General features: G+C 38.0%; 1 non-coding gene across 1 annotated transcript; it reads left to right on the top strand.

The window, feature by feature from the left end:
* The first annotated feature begins 19,448 nt into the window (after nucleotides 1-19,448).
* On the top strand, nucleotides 19,449-19,522 carry trnai-aau (transfer RNA isoleucine (anticodon AAU)). The gene has a single exon. It is a non-coding gene; the product is annotated as a tRNA-Ile (tRNA).
* Nucleotides 19,523-20,885: the final 1,363 nt, after the last annotated feature.

Here is a 20,885-nt window from a genome sequence, read left to right as displayed (position 1 = left end):
GGCACCATCTCCATGGAAGTATATTTTTAAAAGCATGTTTGATAACCATATTTATACTGGAACAATTTAATCAAATGAGTTGTGTTTTTTGTTCCTCTCTAAGACGGTTCGGATGCCGATATTGAGATTTGAGTCTGAGCAAGTTGAGAAACCCACTGTGAGGGTTTCTGGGTGCTCTGGAGGAGCATCCAGAAGTTGTACACCTGCACCAAGCCTGAGACCCCTCTGCCCCTGACACAATTGCCCAGGAATGCGGGCATGTACCTAGACTATGAGGATGGACAGCTGTCTTTCTATTACATACTAACATATCTACATATTTATCGGAAACCTCCGGGAGAAGAAGCTGTATCTCCTCTTTGCGCTGCTGGACAGACACACTTATGACACTGTACTCATCAAAAGCAGCACCAGAGATGCACTGAGTCATATCCCGCTACACACCTCTCAGACCAGCTTGTTTGCACATTTTGTCATAAAACTTAAGATGTCAGTTGTTGCTGTTATATATAAAATTACCAAATTAAAAAATAAATAAATCAAAAAGTACTTGTGGCTAGAGAAGCACAGCCAATCACATAAACAAGATATAATGTCAGTAATGTTTGCGGCAGGTGTTTCAAATGTGCCCAGACTCATATTCAAAAATATCCATGTTTCAACAGTTTGAAGGTGGCCATGACACTAACAGTTTGGTGGAAATTCCACAAGATATCAAACTCCACACTCACACGAACTATTCATTCTCCCATTTGGAACAATCCTGGCTTTACCATGAACAAAAATATTAAACTTTACATCTTGGATAGAAAAAGGCATTACAAACCTTAAACATATTTATCCTAAGACTTGTTTCATGTCACGCCCACAACTAGCCCCAAAATATGCTATAGAAAGCCCCCAGTTCCTACAATACCATCAGCTAAGATCACCTATGTGTTCAAAAATCAATTCCGATACCTACATCCATATCAGAATTTATAAACAAGCATTCTTAATACAAAAAACCTATTATCTAAGATATACAAAATAATAGTGAAATCAAATCTCACAGTTACTCTCCCATCGAGACAATAGGAGGAACATTTATTACTAGCCCCCGACGCTGCAGTTTGGATTAAAATGTGTAATAATAATTACCACATGACAGCAACACTAACCTACAATGCATTCAGTACAAAATAATACAGAGTACATTATACTACACATTGGATGTTTAAAATTGGTTTCACAAGCTCAGCAATCTGTACATACTTTACTCAAATCACAGTTGACGATTACATTCACGCCACGTGGCAGAGCACACCTATCAAGCAATTTTGGCAAGTCGTCATCAAGTTCGAGTTCAAGTTCAAGTGGTTTTATTGTCATTTCAGGTATATATACAAGTACACAACAAAAACGAGACAACTTTCCTCCAGGGCCATGGTGCAACATAAAAACAACAGTGCAACAGACAACATGCTACACAAGTGCAAACAGTCCAATATAGTGCATCACCAACATATCCCATGCTTTAAATAACCATATCCATCCAACACCATCTTTATGTCTCCTAGGAGACATATCATCAACCAATATGACAGGATACTATGTATAACATTATTATATTGATATAATAAAAATATTCTTGCAAAAAAACAACAAACAAAAAAACATTCATGAACTGGAAAACAAAAAATAATATTAGTGTCACCCAATAGAAAAATCTATTGATAGAGTATATATATCAATAGAATAATTCTCAGAATTAATCAATAACAGAACCAATAATCTAGAGTGGACACCTTTGATAAAATCCATACAGAGCCAATCCATAAACGATAAATATCACACTCTAATACGTGTACATATACAATCCAACATACATGTACTCACACATAACCATATACATAGATACATACATACATACATACATACATACATACATACATACATACATACACACACACACACACACACACACACATTATTCCTGTAATGGTGCAGATGGCGAATACTTAAAAATATTATATATACATTTTGCGTTTGTCTGTTCATCTGTCTGTCTTATTTTGAATAATAAAGCTCTAAAGGTCCACTGATGGGGGGTAATAATTTCATATATTTATTTCTGCAGATTTCTAAAAGAAGAGGCTGTGGTCAGGGTGGAGTGAATCTTTGATAACCAAGATTGTTGTTGTTTTGGCCTTCGAATAGACAATGGCATTACCCAGTGTCAGGTCTTTCTCAGTAAACTGCAGAGAATGATATAGAGGGCAAGAAATGGTCAAGCACAGTTTAATTGGGTGTGTGTCTGTGAAAAACACTACAGCTCTCTGATACATTTTTGTTTCAAGATTTAATCATCATGCAAATGATTGTGATTAATGTTTTGTCTGTTTAATTCAAATATTATACTATAAACCTAATATTTTAATAGGGTTGGCAACTTTCTAGATCCGATTACTACATGTTGTTCATGTAACTGTGCAAATAAACTGCAAACACAATTACTTTTAGAAGTATCATCCAGTTTGTTTTCACAATTGCCAAAATGTAATGAATCACAGCCAGTGTTCTAAAACAGAGCTGGAATGTATTCCTGGTTGATGTGCCCTGTTTCTGGTTAAAAAAATAAATAAAAAAAATTGGTGGAGGAATTTTCAATGAAAGTGCTTCACTCAGCAGCCATTAATGATTCTTATATCCAGTATGAATAAATTGAAATTCCTATCCTTGTATCAGGTGCAGCAATTGTGTGTAACAATTGTGAAGCAAAAAAGCAAAAGCAAAATTGTAATATAACAATATAGGTAATATAGAACTTGATCTAATGATATTAATTAGGCTATGCAAATAACACAACTACTTCGGTAGCACATCATTTATGCCTGTTGAATAGGCAGTTTTCTGCTTTGCAGATACTTGAAATCTTTTACTAATCTTTCCCCAAATCCAGTAGGAGCTGCCTTTTACATTAACATGCCAGGATACAGACTCACTGGATGTTTAATCTTTCTAGTGGTTAAGCTATATTCTTATGGTCAAGAAAGATATTTTTTAATTATTAATCAGTTAAAAGGATTTCTTACTGTAGGCCTATTATAAACAACATGGAGGAAATAAAAATAAAAATACTTGAGTTAGACAGTGGACACAGGTTGCTAATAAATCAAGTAAATGAAACTGGATGGACTGCTTAATTATGTAACAACACAACATTTATGGCGACGAAGATGTTTCACACATATACATTCTTACGTGATGCTGACCTCGATATCCATATTTCACATTGATACTGTAACACTATAGATGAAACTAAGCCTCACATTCTCGTCACGTTGATAAGCTTTTTGAAAGTTTGATCATGATCAAAGATCATGATCTTTGTTTTCTAAGTGTGTTTCCAAATTGCCTTTGACTGCTGTATGCCTAATTGCGGCATTTAGCACCTCATTTCGTCTCTAATTTTTGACATGTACTCTTGACATAAGTCTTGCATAAGTGGAAAGTCGATCAGCCCCCATTTAAAAATGGTAAGCTTTTACTGTCACGTTAATAACATCACGCACACGCACACATAATGCTTCGACTGTCCTACACTTTAAATATCTTTTGCACATTATGGAGGGTGAGCATAGTTACCAGTTCCCTTCATGCAAAAGGGTTGTCTTAGGTTACTGTAAAGTCTAATGCACATTTGGAATTCTTAAAAGTAGTTTATAATCAATACGAAATTTTACTGGGAGCCAAAGTAAAGTAGCTAAGATATGATTGATGTGATCAAATTTTCTAGCTCTATTAAGAACTATGGCTGCTGCATTTTGAACTCGCTAGGCACTTTAGGCACTTAATAGCACAGCTAGATAGTAAGGGATTACAGTAGTCCAATATTGAAGTAATAAATGCATGGACTACCTTTTCTGCATTATGTGTGGAGAGCATGTTCCTAATCTTTGAAATGTTTCTAAGGTGGAGAAAGGGGGTCCTAGAAACATTATTTATTTACGTGAGCTTCGAACGAGAGACTGGGATCCATAACTCCAAGATCTTTAACTGTTAGAGAAGATGTGATTGGGAGACCATTGAGGTTCATTGAGTAATTAGAGAGCGGAGACCTAGCTGACTCTGGGCTTAATAGAAATACCTCTGAATGTCTCTGAATGTTAGAAATTAATTAAAAATACTAATGTCAATGTATTTACAACGCATGTATTTAGGACGTAATTTTTTCAATCACAACAAAATATGTTGTTGTATTTTTTGCATTATGCTTACTACAGAATTAACAGTCAACTGTTCAGTGACTTTGCATGTAGAGTTGTAACACTGCTTATTACTAGAACTGTGGCTAGAATCAAAATCAACGCTAGTGTCATTCCTAAACCCCAATCAGCTAGTCGTAAAGTTAACATTCAAATAGAAAATAAAGATGCAGACTTCAGAATTAGTTAAAGAGAATAGCTGAGAGAATAGAATAAATTATTCGTTACTACCCCTGTCTTTTATCATCCCTCCATCCCTCCATCCCATGCCATCTTCCTCTATTATTTGCTTTTCTATTTTGTTCTGGTATCTCCTTATCTCTTTTTAAAAAAAACATTGGCCAAAAGACTAACGAAAACACTGACATACTTAAGACCTTTAATATTTTTTTTAAATATAACATTAAAAGGAGAATGTTACTTATTTCACCCTGACTGTCCACTTATATATCTGGTTTGAGTATGATTTTCCTTGTTCAAGTGAAAACAGTAACAAATGTAGCATGTCACAAATATATACATGACTATGTATGAAAAATGAAAGACATCAACATGAAACACTGGAGCTGATTTCAGTTAAGCACCTAGTTATGGAAACTATAAAGACTAACATTGTCATAAAAATGTTGTGAAAGTTAATGCTTAGAAGATTACAAGTGGCTAAGACATACCTTGTTATAGGCTGTGCTTACTGATGTACACCAGGTGGACATAGTGTCAAAGCAGAGGGTCTGATGGAGCAGGTGGAACATCAACATTTAAAACAAAAATGAACTGCTTGTATTTAGTGAACTAAATAAGGCATAAGCGTCCTATGCATGGCATACAGATCCCTATAAGCTTTGATAAAATCCATCCTCATGTAAAAGATGTATTGTCCCAATCACAGTAAGTGAAAACTATGACATAAAAAACTTTCTTTACCTAATATAAGCAGGCAATTATCTTTTAATTTGACCTACCCCAGTAAATCACGGTACCTAAGTTGATGAATAACAGGAATAATCACAAACTTCTAATGAAGCAAAGTAATATATAATTACAATTATAAAGGACTAATTTGGTTCGTCTCCCCCAAAGCCATTAGAATGTTCTTTATATAACAGGTGAAAATGACCTACACCAATGTGATATACAAACCAATCCTGCTTTTATTACACAGAAGAGCTGAGCAATTATGGGGAGGCACCCTAAAAAGTTGAGGGTGGAATTACCTGTCAATAAACAAAGTACAGAATAGAAAAGCAAAACTATTCTGTTGCATCGTCTTTGAAATGACTCTGCAAGGAAAATGTTGATATGAATAAATGCTTGCATTCCTTTCTGATACAAGTCAAAAAATATCTTTAAAGTGGCTCAAACATAAGAACTATGTGCATTCCTTCAAAAACATATACAAACCAATGAAAAAATCTCCCCTAATATGTGTATATACACAAGTGTCTGTGGGAGCCCCAAAGCTATATTATGCATTCAAATAACAAAATATATATCACAGTCCCTACAAAAAATGAAAGTAAAAAAGCTAACAAACAACAAAAAGGGGAAAATCATAAATGAAAATATCCCAAAAATAATTTACTAATGTCATGTTTGTAAGCAGCCCTGCTTTCCTGCTTCCTAAAATGGTGACATATTTTAGGTACTCAGGCCACTGGAAACAAAAATATGCACAGCAGTTCTTCCACACATTTAGAGGAACCTGATTTTTTGTTAGATAAATATGTGTCGGTTATGACCGTTAAAAAGACCTGAACAAAAAAAAATGTTTGGATTTTTATTCGCTGTCACCTTTCATCACGGGCAACATAAAAATTCACACTACTGCAATATCGCTAACATGTTACTGGCATGCGAATAAGACACCTGAGCACAGAGAGAAACCCAGTGTTATGATTACAGTTGACATTGGAACTAGCTAGATAGCTCATATTAAGACACTTCTTTGGAGAACACGTGCTAAAGTGTTTTCCCCACAATCTATATGCATAATTTATTTGCCAACTGTGACCAGAGAGAGAACATACCTTACTCACAGCCTAGGACATGCATGGATTTTGATGAGGACTGCATATGCCTGGGATCAATTCAAACACGTCATGACAATGATATAAAACCTGATGAAACAAGCTTGACAAGCAGCAGTTCCGTTTTTTCGTGAAAGTATCAAGCACAGATGAAGACGTTTCTATGGTTATCTCGGTTTTATAAATATTAGCCTATAGGGTTGGGCTTAGTACGTGAATAAAAGATGGCATTAAACATGCATAAATTACGGTGTCCTGGAAAACCCATCGTGCTGCAAATACACAAAGCATATTCATCAAAGTGGTAACACACTTTAGAAATGCAGTGCAAATTCAGAAAACGCATACAACTTCAGGAACAAATCCCGTCACAACACAACGGTAGTGCTGTTTCCGGAGGACACGGAAAGGGGCGGACTTCTATGAGATTAGCGTGAAGTCTATTGGAAGTAGTGACAACTGAGTAAAAAGGGTTGTTTTTTTTCCAGTTACCACGGTGTTATCAAGGGTAGGTATGTGATACAGAATGGAAGACTGACCTATTCATGCTCTGCATTCTTGCATATTTATTTATACATAAGGCAGCCTTAAAAACATGGGATGGAAATCCCATTTAACAAAATATGCACTGTTTTACAGTCAGAGTGAAATAAGTAACATTCTCCTTTTAATATATATATTTTAAATGTTAAAATTCTTAACTATGTCAGTTAAGCTGCCAAAAATGCCCCTTTTGAAATTTGTATTTCTAATGTCACAAGAACACTTTATTTACGTATCTCTGCCTATTCAGCCTATAGAGGTTTAGCACACCCACTTAAATTGCCTTTCTCAGGCATTTCAGCTCTGAGTACCTTTTGAATGAAGCACAATACAGGGCAGCCAATCATAAAGGAGCTCATTTATCCTACATCCGTCTTAAAGGTGCAGTAGCAACAGGTGCCTGTTGAATTCCAAGCGATATCTATAGAGGTTGGAAATTGGTTGTGTAAAAAAAAAAAAAAAAACAGGCTGAAAACGAGTCGTTTCCGCTCTGTGAATTGGGAGAAAGGGACAGTGTGTGGAAGCCCAACCCCAGTCATATAGGTTTGCTTCTAACAGTACCATTACCATCACCCACTCTGGTGCACTAGTTTGAGTGTATTAGAACTAGTAGCAATGCTGAAGCATTACATGTATCTATAACAAATATTCTGACCATGATGAAGTGATAGGTTTGTTAAGGCAAACTGTGTATGCAATACATGTTGCTTAGGTCACTTGCTCCAATTGTACACAACTCTAAAGCTACACAACTGTACATTAGTTAAAGTCTACACAGTGTCAGTCATGTGAAGTACAACTGAAAGTTCCCCTGTTGTATTCTTCCAACAATCAAGTTCTGCGTAAGTGGGGGCAAAATAATATGAGCTTCACATCAAAGAACATTTTAAACAAATGGACTGTATGTACATCTTTTTTTCTAATGTTACAATTGGAGTCTAAAGTTATATCTCTTATCAGTGGAGGATGCACTTGCTCAAACCTTTTCTTTAGATTCCTTTTGTACACACTACAGACTGTGACCTCGAGATGCTTGAATGAATGTTGAACATTCACACTTGTGTATGAGTGCCGATTGTTAGCTAATGCATCATGATGAGCCTATCCTTTTTGAGTTACTTACTGAGATCATTCTCATAGCAAGTTCATTACACCTTGTGTACTCGATGTAGTGCGGTGAGCAGTTACAATCTTAGTTACAATCTTAGTTATCAAAGACTCACTCCACCGACCAAAGCCTCTTCTCTTAGACAACATGACAAAACCATCGCAGCTTGAGAGCAAAAATCTAGCCTCGTAAGAGGTGTTATGTTCCATAGGCAGATTGACATCTTAATGCGATACACATGAACTCAATTTTCTTTGCATACATGTACATTGCACTTGTAATGTTTCTGATATTGCTTCTCTCCTGAATAGCTCAGTCAGTAGAGCATCAGACTTTTAATCTGTGGTCCCTGTTCAAGTGAAAATATTGTTCTTTGCCACTAAAGTGCGCTTGATAAGTTTCTTGAAATACCTCTAGATCAACCTCAGTCAAGGGACAGGACCCTGTTGCCTTGAGCCTTGCCGATTAAACTGACATTTCACATCCGTTTCCCCCAGCTGTGATGCTGTGCATTGGCTGTCATCCCAGGTTAGGCTAGCTAGTTCTGCTGGCAAGCTTGAAATATCAAAATCCTTCCTACTTTAAAAAAAATCAACACTTCTGAGCCTATCCTTTTTGAGTTAATTACTGAGATCATTCTCACAGCAAGTTCATTAGACCTTGTTCACTCATTGTAGTTCGGTGAGCAATTTCTATATTGGATGAGATAAGGAGCAGACTTGTTCAAGTCACAGAATCCATTCACACTTAAACAACAGGAGCTTGTCAGTGGAGGGTATACTTGCTCACACCTTTCTTTTCAATTCCTGTTGCATAAGGGAATAAGGGACAAGGGAAGTCATTTTGGAACAAACCTGTGAGGCAACTGTCTTTGAGGCAAAGTGTCTGTATCCAGGGAAGAACATGCGCATGTTCAAGTGCTTGCCCTGTACTTCATTCTCTGAAGTTTACTGAGAAAGACCTGACAGCAGTTGAACACGTTTGGTTGTTGTCTGCTACCTTGTCTCTGTCTCTCTCTGTGTTCGCATGATAGGCACCACTGCATGCCATGCACCAGGCCTCCTTTCTTGTGAGGCTGTCCCTCATGACATCTATGGAGTGCATAATTGAAGACTAAGTGAAAGGATTCCCTTAAGATCTGAATACCTTTGGTTGTTGTTGTACATCGTCTCTGTCTCTCTCTCTATGTGTTAAATGCAAACTGCTCAGGTCATGGTTTTGACAGCTTCTAGTATTTTCACTAGATCCAAAGCAGTGTCAAACCTGTTTTTACATTTAAATGTTTTCACTTGGTTTTACATTTTAATGTTAACAAAATAAGAAACAATACACATTATAAATGTTAGATAGCTACATATTTGTACTTCTTGTACAAACTAAGAAAATAATAGAACACTAATTTAGTTATGTGACATATTGACACCTGAGCAAGACATGGGTGAGGGATAAAAAGGCAGGATATTAGTCACACAAAGCACTGCCAAAAAGTTTTAAAAACACAGATGTGGCGAAGATCATGAAGACAGGCTCAGCTTTAGTCCACAGTATGCTAAATGGGAAACACTGGAGGATGGTACATGAGGGGTTTAAATAGGGAGAGAGTTAATTAGAAGCAGGTGATCGTGATGGTTGATAAGTGTGTGATTGTGAACCGAGCAGTGGTCGTGGTAGGTGATTTGTGCGGATATGTGTGTACGTGTCTGTGTCTGCGTTCCTGGTTCGGTGCGGACCAGAACCTGACAACTTGTTTCCACTTGATATCAGAATTAGTTGAAGAGAATAGCTGGTCCTGTCCTTTATTGCAACTTAAATATAAACATGCTTTGGAGGGACCCTCTGGAGAATGTCTGAGGGGTACACAAGAGTTTAATTCTTATAAACTTTTTCAAGGGCAATTATGTAAACAACCCTCCTTTTTTTTCCATATTGTTCTTTGAAGTTTCCACCATTATGCTCAAATTACACATGACATTATAAAAGCTAGTCACCTATGAACCTGCGGGCTTATATAGAAGGGAAAATAAACTATGGACTATTTGTGCTCTGCATTCTTGCGTATTTATTTATGCTAGGCTGTACATAATGCAGCCTTAAAAACATAGGATAAAAATCCCCATGTAACACAATTCAGGTTCTGTCTAAATACATGGCTAGCTAGCTAGTTATTTTACAATCCCATTTAGAACATATATCGTCGTGAATGTCCTGAACAAAACACGCTGTACCTAATCCCCATAAATGACATATCTCTCAATGAATAAAAACTTGTATGCTTCAACAGTATACAGTGGTAGAAATGGCGATCACCTTTAAAAGGATTTCTTACTGTAGGCCTATTATAAACAACATGGAGGAAATAAAAATAAAAATACTTGAGTCAGGTGTCTGTTGAATTCCGAGCGATATATATATAGAGGTTGGAAATTGGTTGTCTAAAAATGAATTGTGATTGTTAAGTTACATAGATGTAAGTGGACATGAAGGGAAAAAATAGTGTGGGTGCCAAGTATGGTGATTGTATTTTTAAAGCTGTAGGAAATGTTACATTCAGAATGTTTGTGAGACAAAAAAAAAATAAGATATAATTACTATCCATGGTATAATTGACTGTGTTGCAGACAACATAGGCAGGGATTAGACTGAAAAATGTCAGAGTATTTTTAATGCTCTTTATTGCTGTCATCAGAGGTTATGCAGCCATATCCTCCCGAGCAAGTACGGCTTCTAATCCTAACAGTTTGGCCGCCTGCAGACACAAATACCGTGTTGAGCAATATTTAATTACATCTACTTGAAATGCATATTTAATTGCATTGTTAGTATTTATGGAAAACAAGTGTTAGGATTGCTCTGCTGCATTGCAGACTTTCTCACTCTAGCAACTGTGGATTCCATCTCCTCAATCAGTTGGCCCATATCATGTTCACAGGAACCATATTCCATCTTTATAATAGAATTCAGTTTCACCTCCAACTATGAAGAGAAACAGTGTTAAGCAATATTTAATTACATCTACTTGAAATGCATAGTTCATAGCATTGTGAGAATTTATGGAAAACAAGTGTTAGGATTGCTCTGCTCCACTGCAGACTTTCTCACTTTAGCAAACACGGCTTCCAGGTCCTCAATACACTTATCCCTCTCGTTGACATTCATATCTTTAGGTTCCACCTGTAGATATGAGTAGAAATATTGTTGAACAGTATTTAAATACATTTAATTCAAATATGACTTTAATTACATTTTGATACATTTGTAATTTATAATTTGTATTGGACTGGAAAGGAAACAAATACAATTTTTATCGCATAGCCGTTATCACATAGCCTGCAGGCCTAATGATGTAAAAATGTGCCCCCAAACATCAAATGTTCAACAGAAATAACAGGACCTGACACACTAAGGTACCGTAGACCCATTCAAATTGTGCTATTGGAATAATAAATTCCAATGCATTCAGTCATTTTAGCTAGTGTTGATTTTGATTCTTGCCACAATTATACTATTAATCAGTGTTACAACTCAGCATGCAAAGTCACCGAACAGTCGACTGTTAATTCTATAGTAAGGAGAATGTAAAACAAACAAACAAAAAACCCACCAACAGTATTTTTTTTTCCTGTAACTGACAAAGATTGCATATGCTAAATGTATGCTTTTAATAGGACAAGACAATGAAAGCCAGCCAAACAACCAAACAATCAGCTCAGAGCTTATTATGAGGGAGGACTAGATGAGAGAGAACTTTGACCTGTGGAGTGGATGACGCGAAGCAGCGGCCTGCAGCCGATCAGGGGCTCGGGCTGTGGGACTGAATGGCTTACCTGTGGAGCAGTAGAGGTAGTGCAGGGACGTCCCACTGGTGGGCTTGTGTTCTGGCTAATGCCTACTCCTGACATGATCTCCTCTGTGATATCCTTGCCATCCTGGTTAGGGTCTCGGATACGGATCTTAGCGAACAGCAAGTTATTTGCATCTAGTCAATCCACAATTAAATTAATTTCACATCTGAGGCATGGGGAATACTCACTGTTTTCTTTACCCTCTTAGTGGGTGGAGGCTGCTGAGCTGTATGCACTATTATGGATGGAGATTTGGTGTATATGATCTGGCCAGGATAGTATGAAGGCCCTGCCACTAGTGGTGACCAAAAAAAAGCACTGGTTTCAGTTAGAGAGCAAAAGAAAAACCAGTTTCAGCCAGCAGGAATACCCAGAAGAAAGGTCTCTTTATCAGTGAGAGCACGCATGTAGGTTTCCCAGGTGGGGGTAGAGAAAGCGAAGTCCAAACTCACCATATGCTAGTGGGCAGTCTGCAGGAAAGAGCCCAGGGTAGAATGTACTGGGTCCTGTGGGCTGGACGGAGTACTGCTGGGGATGTCCCACGTAAGGAAGGCCACTGTGGTGATACTGAGAATGAAACAGAACAGCAGAGGTAAAGGGCCTAGCACCAGACATGGCCATTCATATAGGACACTCCTAAAAGAGATATTCAAAGCAGTAAACAAACAAAAAATACAAAAACATTTAGTTTTTACACTGAAAAAAAACTTAACTAGAACTTCTCATTTCTGCTTCCAAGATAAAACATATTTTTATCTACACATTTTAGGAGCAGTTTATTTATTGCTGGCCAACCTGTTTATAGACCGATTTTCAACCCATTTGCTACACTGTGTACATATTTGCACAGGCGCTTTTCTCTGCTCTGGGTACCTGAGGCACGTAGTACTGGAGTACGTAGTACTGGCCGGTCTGGGATGAGGTGAAGGGCATGGGCGTCAGGAACATCATGATGGGCTGGCCGGACACGGGTCGAAAGGAAGCGCTGTTACTTGGAACGGCAGGCTGGGCTGTCTGCATCTGAGGGCTCTGGAAAAGCTGGGAGAGGAGAGGAGTGGAGAGTGAGGGTCACAGAGCAGCGTGGCGTATGCCGCAGCAGCCGGCTCAGACGCTCGGAGTGAAGACTTTAGTCAAGAGTTGAGTCGTGGACTCTACAGCAGTTGTACTGGGAATGTTGAGGAGATATATACATAAAAAAAAAAGTTTAAAATTTTCAAGGGATTTTGAATGTCCTATTATGCTAGGCATGCAAGATACAAAAAGAAAACCTTTCAAGAGTCTGTTTCACATGAATGGCACTAATACAAGGGTGACTGAACTAGCATGAAAAATTAAACAATTACAATGACGGATGCAGCTAATTAGCCATGATTGCAGGAGAGGGGATATATATGTAAAAGACAACTAATCTTGAATGTAAATTTGTACCGATAACCTGAGTCTATCAAAGCCAATGCTGACAAAATATGACATGAGCTAGAATTCAGAATGTGACAAACCCCCATCCCAGTTGGCTTTGATGCTCAGAATGGGAACATAGTGAGGGAATTCCTTCTACATGAGAAACAGTAAAATGAGCCTAAGAGGTGATTCTCACATACTGTCTCCCACCGAGCTGTTGCCATCTTAACATTTTCTGGACATAAAATCCTCCCTCCAGCAGTTATGCATGCAGGCAGAAATGAACCTTTGTATGGGCTCCTGGGTAATGGAGCAGCCATACCATGTCCAAAACAGATTATTAAAAAGCACTGGAGTCCAAAGGAAATAAAAAGAAACAGACTAAAAAAGACTAAACATAAAAGACTAAACATAGGTGCTGGCATCCTCCGAACTGGGGAGCAGAGTGGAGCGCAGGTGCACCACTGAGCTACTGGAATGTCTTTCAATGCATTTTTTGAAGACTGCAAAATTACCTGAATGGATCTCAATCCTCCCTTGAATATTGAAGCAGGAACGAGAGAGAAGCTAGTGGAAGAACGCACTAATGGGTGTGGAGGGTCAGAGAGACTGTAACATGCTCAGATACACTGGCACACACAATTTAAACAAATCTTTAAACAAATTTAAACCAAACCAAGTTTTGTTTTTTTTTAAATGACGGAATTGAACACTGTTGTTACAGTGGAATTGTGAGGTCAGAGGCAGAGCAAATGTGTTCCACTAACCTTCCTGGCCCTTTAAGTGCACTACTGCAGATAGACTGAAAACAAATTTCACCTAAATAAAATCACACTGTAACACTGAAAACATAAACACAGACAAGCACTGTGTTTGTGAGGTGCACTTCATACTGAATGAATACAAGTGTAAATTTACTGTCTTGTGCAGTTTAATATAACAAGTTCATGGTTCATTGCAGGTGGAGCCACCGTCCTTGTTGATTGAAAACCTTAAGAAGCAGAAGCAACAGTCCTATTCCAAGCTAGAGAAGAAAGGCACAGGACTCTCACACAGCAGACTCTGAAATGGAGGCTCTCTCACATTAAGGCTTGACTTTTTACCTCCAGACATTCTTGTGTGGTTCCTAGATTTTTCCCACATTCCATTCATTTTCTCAAGTACACTTTAAATAGAAAATAAAGATATAGATGCAGTAATTCATTGAAGAGAATAGCCGGTGCCATCTTTATTCTGAGCTCAATGTTGCATACAGACGAGGCATTGTCCACAGAATGTCTAACAGTCTCAGGTGGGTTCGATCTTTATATATTTTCATCAAGTTACAAAACCATTTTTTATTAAAATTGTATCTTTAGGTGGTATCCTGGCCTCAATCCCAGACTTGCCACAGAGGCCATATTTGGTCATTCTCACATCCTGCTTACTTCCAAAGCCTAATTTGGTCTTTTACAATTCCTGCCATCATATTATTACATTAATAATTTCATTTTATTACCTCACTTGAGTACACCTCTAGCTGGATATTGAACCATTTGGTTGTAATCCTAAATGAATCATGAATGATACAATCAAAGGATCACTGCTTGAAGCCAAGCAAAAAAGTTTGATTTTTCACATTCACAGACATGAAGAACCAGCAGGACGAATCAAGACTCATGTGAACTGTGTGGGAAAGTAGACTTTGCACATACTGTAGAACAAAACCGCTTTGATGAAGTTGTAAGCAAAGAGCTATTAAGAACATAAGCCTGTGTAAATCCTGATAAGCAATTGTAGTTCAGAAGTGTTTGAATATGTGTATTGTTTGTTTGTATTTTCACAGGCCAAAAACAAGTACTGATTAGCAAGATTTACTACCTCCCAGTACACCATTTCTTTTTACTGCCTGAGTAGATGTTGATGGAAGTCAAAAGGCCAACAGAAGCAACAGCCATCTGGTGGTTGCTTCCAGACTACCAGATCAGCTTGATATTCTCTATTGCCTCTCTCTGGCAGAATACCCACCAGGTCATTCCACATTTGCATAGTGTTGGTGATGCTCTTTGCTTTGGCTTCAGTGTCACTTTGGTGGGCTTCTTTGGGTGGGATGATTCCCCTGCTGAGAGTGTGCGGGCTGTTGTGGAGAGAGGATGTGTCTCCAGAGTCACATCCAGACCCACATATGGCCACCGCAACTAGAAAAGCACAGGTGAGGAAGGTAAGGCTTCTGAGAGCTACCAGCCAAGCAGGTGTGGACAGAAAAGAGGTGCTCTGTAGCAAAGAGAAAGGAAACTGATTGCTTGGTATGTAAAAGGAGAGAAACCTGGAAGCTGGTGTGGATAGTATGAAACCCACCAAAAATGAAAACAACAGCTTCATTTGGAAAGAAAACAAAACAAAAAAACCCAAAAAAAACCCACAAAATGCAGCAAGAGAGAACAGGTCTTTGCTTATCTTAGATAAATCAATGTTTGAAATAATTAATGCTTTAAAAAGCATGGTAGCCAGGAACAAAAAAGTAACCAAAAGTATTCAAGTATCCATTTTTTTATATAAATTTTCATCTCTGACAAGGAAGATGTGGAGGGGAACCTGGGAGGCTGTTGGACAGGGTAATGAACTGGATTGCAGGCTCAAACACTGTATGCACTTATATGCACTTTAAGGACAGTGTTCACTACCAGTTCCGTGTACGCCTTTTTTTCTATCGTCACTTTGTATCAACTGGGAAGGAGCAACTGTCATTCACACCCAACAGGAATGCAGCTAGATGTGATCTTGAGAATTCTTGGCTATAGAAGACCTCACCTTAATGAATTCTTTGTCTGCATCTTGGCTGCATCTGAGCTGGTGGTTGAAAAGCAGGGCCCGCAGCTGTCGGTTCTGGTGCTGGATGTCATACTGCTTAGCTGTCTGACAGGCCCGCACAACTCGTAGGTCTGTTCAAGGTGGCACTTGTACACCTCAATTTCCATCGTAATTGTCCTGTACAACCAACAAAAAATTTGACAGAAGTTAAAAAACAGCAGAACGGTTTGTTACAACTGGAAAAAAATAAATAAGAAAATATTGTTTGTTGTTGTACATGAAAGTCAGAGAGCCATGAGGATAAGCCCTCTTGTCCAAAGTTCTGATCAGCAGTTATGACCTCCTAACACTGCAATCAAAATGCACGGGCAAAAGATGCATTACTGAAAAAACACTCTGCAGATCTGGATTTCATGTCACCACAGTCAAAGTTGAAGGCTTTGTTCGGTGAAAAGAAAACAAATGTATCAAAGTTGACGTTATACTCAGTAAGAACTCAGTACAGTAAGAAACTGCAAAATACTCAGAAAACTCTGTGCATGAGTCAGTGGCTCAATAGTCCAACTAAAATCAGCCAGGACCACAGTTTAGTTGGGTTAAACATGAGTCAACTAAATCCTTAGTCAGAGAATGATATTCTGTCTTTGCTGCTTACATGATCAGCTTCTTTCAAATAGCCATGTAAACTTAGTTATTTAGGAATAATATCAAACTACATGTGGGCCATCAGATCCTGTTTGCCCTTGAAGACCCACTCACAATCTTTGCCCAAGTCCAGCACTGGACATGCATTACCTTGCACAGTTTCACAGCTCTGGCACTGCAATCAACAATGCATACGTCTTAACTAAGAAGGCAACAGTTCAAATGGAAAACCTACTTCCTCTCTGGGAGTGAAGGAAGCCAGCTGCTTGATCTTCAGTGTCTGGTTGAGTCTTGGATGCATCAAGCACAGGGACACCAGCTGATACCCCATGGTTGAGGTGCTCCATATATTGTGCAAGGATCGGTTCGTTATAATCACCATTCTGCATTTTTTAACAGCAGCAACAGCATAAAATGGTTCAGGTAAGGGTGCATCATTGGAAGACTTTCACTAAAATATGTCCTCACCATGTCTCAAATACAGCAATACCTCTTAGAAGCCATTGTACTGCACACAGAATGGACAGTCTCAGCAGTTTCTGTTCTCATATGGAACCTCAGTGTTTTGATTACAGAACCAGCAATTCACAATGACATGAACTGGTTTCTTCCCATTGAATAGGGAGTTTATATATATAACTGAATTTGATCAAACTATAGCAATGATTGTGAGCAAGGAGCTTTCATTTTACAGCCTAAAAATGAAAGTGGCAAATAAATGTATGTTACAAATAAACCAAACTTGAAACGTTATATGAATAGCTTCATGTTGAATATACACAGTTAATCAGTCATTACAAACTACATTCTATTAATACAGAATGTTTATGAAAGTTAATTTAATCTAATTAACAATAAATGAACAGTCGAATATTGTAGTTCAAACAGTCCGATAGCTGTAGTAATGGCTTAACTCATTTTGCTTATTTAGAGAGAACGATACATTTGAAAACCCACAGGTTTGTGAATTTGGGTCTCTAAATCATACAAAAGTAGGTTTTCTATTGCTGAACAGTTAGCTAGCTAACAAACTACCAGCACCTAAACGATCAAAGTTGAAAGCTGAACAATGAAATGGTTCCACAAGGAATGGTTTATAGCCCCGAGTTTCACACTCGCTGACCTCAACTGTTAGCTAGCTAACTAGCGTATCGCTGTGATAAAGCGATACAATCTTTAGCAATGAGGACATGAATAAAGTATCCTTTACAATTTTCACAATATTGTGAAATTTAATTTGCTGGCATTGGAGGTTATTAAATATTCACAATATCAATAATAATTCCTTGGCTCACAGAATCAGACATTACATTTTTGCTGTTATGGCAGCTGTTATAAAGATCATATTTATACAGAACCCTGTTCAGTTAGTGCTAGTATTGAGGAACCATTGCATAACTAATAGCGGTACAGAGACAGAAACATCATGTGTTCAGATGAATAACTGGATGTGTGTGAGACAGTCTGTGAGAGGTTTGCATTTGTGTGTTGCATGACTATGAGTGGGAAAACCATATAAAGGTAAAAACATTACCTCTGCAACAAGGATCTCTTCTATTTGAAGGAAAGGTTTAAGTTAGACACAGTCTCAACAGAGTAAGTTAAATCTGTCTGTGTTAAGACCAGTTGACATATCAGTGGTTTATCACTGATTATGTCTGCCACTGAGATACCACAAATTAAGCTTTCCAGATTCCAAGACATACAGTTGTGCAGTGTGAGCCATACATCAATTTGAAAACTTCAAAAGTCACGTAATGTGTGCATGGCATAAGCGTATTAGCAGGTCCCGAAAACATTTGCTATCAGAAAGGATTTCATCATAGAAAAAAAACTACAAATTCTAGACTTGAGAATGTGAGCATCAATCCCACTAACACTCACATACTAAAAGAGCACTCTACCACTTGACCTAGTTCTCCTAGAGTGGGACTTGTTTGCAGATCGGACAAAAGCTGAAGACACAGTGGAATGGCAATTCTCTAGGAGATCATACCAAATCCTGCATCCACCCTAAATATTTCATCTAGCTGTGAAGTCAAAAAAGCTTATTCCTGAAATGATAGGAATAGTTCTTGCAGATTCTGATATGCTATGCAAACACTATAAAATGTGAGCTATGTTAGATCTGGCAGCCATTGGCTCTAACTGTCTCTTTTTATTGAGTTAAGCAATGCTTACAGAATAACTTTCTATGGCTTCAAATACTTCCAAGAATTAAACCTTGCAGAGCTCTGTAGCTAGACACATTGTCTCTGTAGGTTTGACATGTTCATTTGACAAACTAGCTAAAATAGCATCTTTTGGTTTGAATAAATTGCCCCTTAGACCCAGACAAAAAATTGCTCAAAATCTTTCTGCTTATTCATGCAGCAATGACACAGATTTCCAAAGAAAGAGGACGTATGGTTAAAGCTAGAAAAAAATGCCTACTCTGTGCTCAGGCAGAAAATCTGATATTTTAAATATGTCCCTAAAAGGTTTATATTCCTTGGCTCACAGAATCAGACATTACATTTTTGTTGTTATGGCAGATTTCATGGTGTAATAGACAGCACTATGTAACTCGCAGCAATAAAGCTCAGTGGACTTTGCAATTGATGATTTCGTCACTGTGTACAACTGCACTGAATTGCTCTTTAACAAAAGCTTCTCCACATTTGCTTTTGAAGTTTAATTCAAAAGTTGGCTACAGAATAACCATTTGTCAGAGGGAACAATAAGTGTCAACTTTCACCTATGCTCGGTCGAAAAAGTGGCCGTAATCTCGTTGACACCAAGTCTACAATTTCATGGAAAGGTTCCCTTCAGTGCTGCACCAAAAACTGCGAAATGAACGGAGAAAGGCCGATTAGCCCAGTTGGTCAGAGCGTGGTGCTAATAACGCCAAGGTCATGGGTTCGATCCCCATATGGGCCATGTGGGTTTTGTTTGATGAATGACCCCTTGTCAACAAACCACCTGTTTGAACTTGTGTTGCTTATAACATTGCTTGTAAATCACAATCTGCTAAGACATGTTCCAAGTACATGAGAGTGTGTTCTTGATTACAAAACTTTACCCATGGATTTGTGCTTGTTTACAAATCTTGGACAATGCAGAGAAAAGTATGAAATCAGAGGGACTCTGGCATTAGTGTAAGGCTCTCGATCGCTGTGTGAATAGGTCAAAGAAGCAATTCCAGAGGCATGCAGACAACCTGCATCCTCCCCATCAAATTATAGCCAGTTAGGTGTCTGGCAGTGCCAGGGAGTTCAAATCCTTTAGTCTGAAATGTGTTGGGATATGATTATGCCTGCCACTGAGGTCTGACAGCTCCACAGTTGCCTTGTGAAAAGAATACAGTATAGACCGGCACCCACATACATTACTGTACACATCAGAGATCAGCGCAGGAATATCAGTTTGTAAACCCGCCAAATCTGCCCCCACAGGCTCCCTGAGTTCTACTAATCGCTCCAACACCTTGTTTCAACCTCAGTTTCTTTTTTTTTGAAGCGCATGAGGCAGCTTCAGCTATTTCCACAGGCAATCATATTAGATGTGCCATCAGTAACCAGACATGTGACTTTATTTTATTCCCCATTGTTCCATAAGAGAGGATTTCACACAGGCCAAATTTTCAGCCGTATGCGCCTGCAGGAATTTCACAACACCAAGTAGTGTAGACTTCAGAAATGTGTTGTCATCTATAAAATGGCAGGTCACAGCCAAGAAGGCATCCACATTAAGAGATGTCCACATATCTGCTGACAAACTCATTGCAGGAATTTTCTGGACCTCAGCTTTGGCCTTCTCTTTCTCTTATTGACATTTGGCCTCAACCATGGCCTTTACAGTCTAAAGGGAAGGAAGAAAATAATTATATATATTTTTAATACTACTCTCATAATGTATCCATGTCACCACACATACCTTCCTAGTTAGGAGAATATAAGTTGAATCCAATTTTGCTACCAAGTCCCTGAAGCTTTTATCCTCAACTATGCTAAATGGCTGTGTGTCTCTAACTATCATGGGGACCAAAGCCTCATCCAGGTCTTCCTTTCTGGTCACTGCTTTGTAAAGATTAGATTATACTTTGTCACCAAAAAATATAGTACTCACCAATGAAATTCACTTTATAATCCAATCCAAACTGCAAATAACATGTAAGGTGCAGAGAATAATGCAATATATATATATATATATATATATATATATATATATATATATATATATATATATATATATATATATATATATATTTATGTATATAGAGTATATACACATTTTATATACA

Source organism: Electrophorus electricus, unplaced genomic scaffold (assembly GCF_041902795.1).
Source record: "Electrophorus electricus isolate QZ-2024a unplaced genomic scaffold, ASM4190279v1 Scaffold42, whole genome shotgun sequence".
In the NCBI taxonomy this organism is placed as follows: Eukaryota; Metazoa; Chordata; class Actinopteri; order Gymnotiformes; family Gymnotidae; genus Electrophorus; species Electrophorus electricus.
Note: the sequence above shows the minus strand (reverse complement) of the source record. Positions and strands in the feature narration are given on the sequence as shown.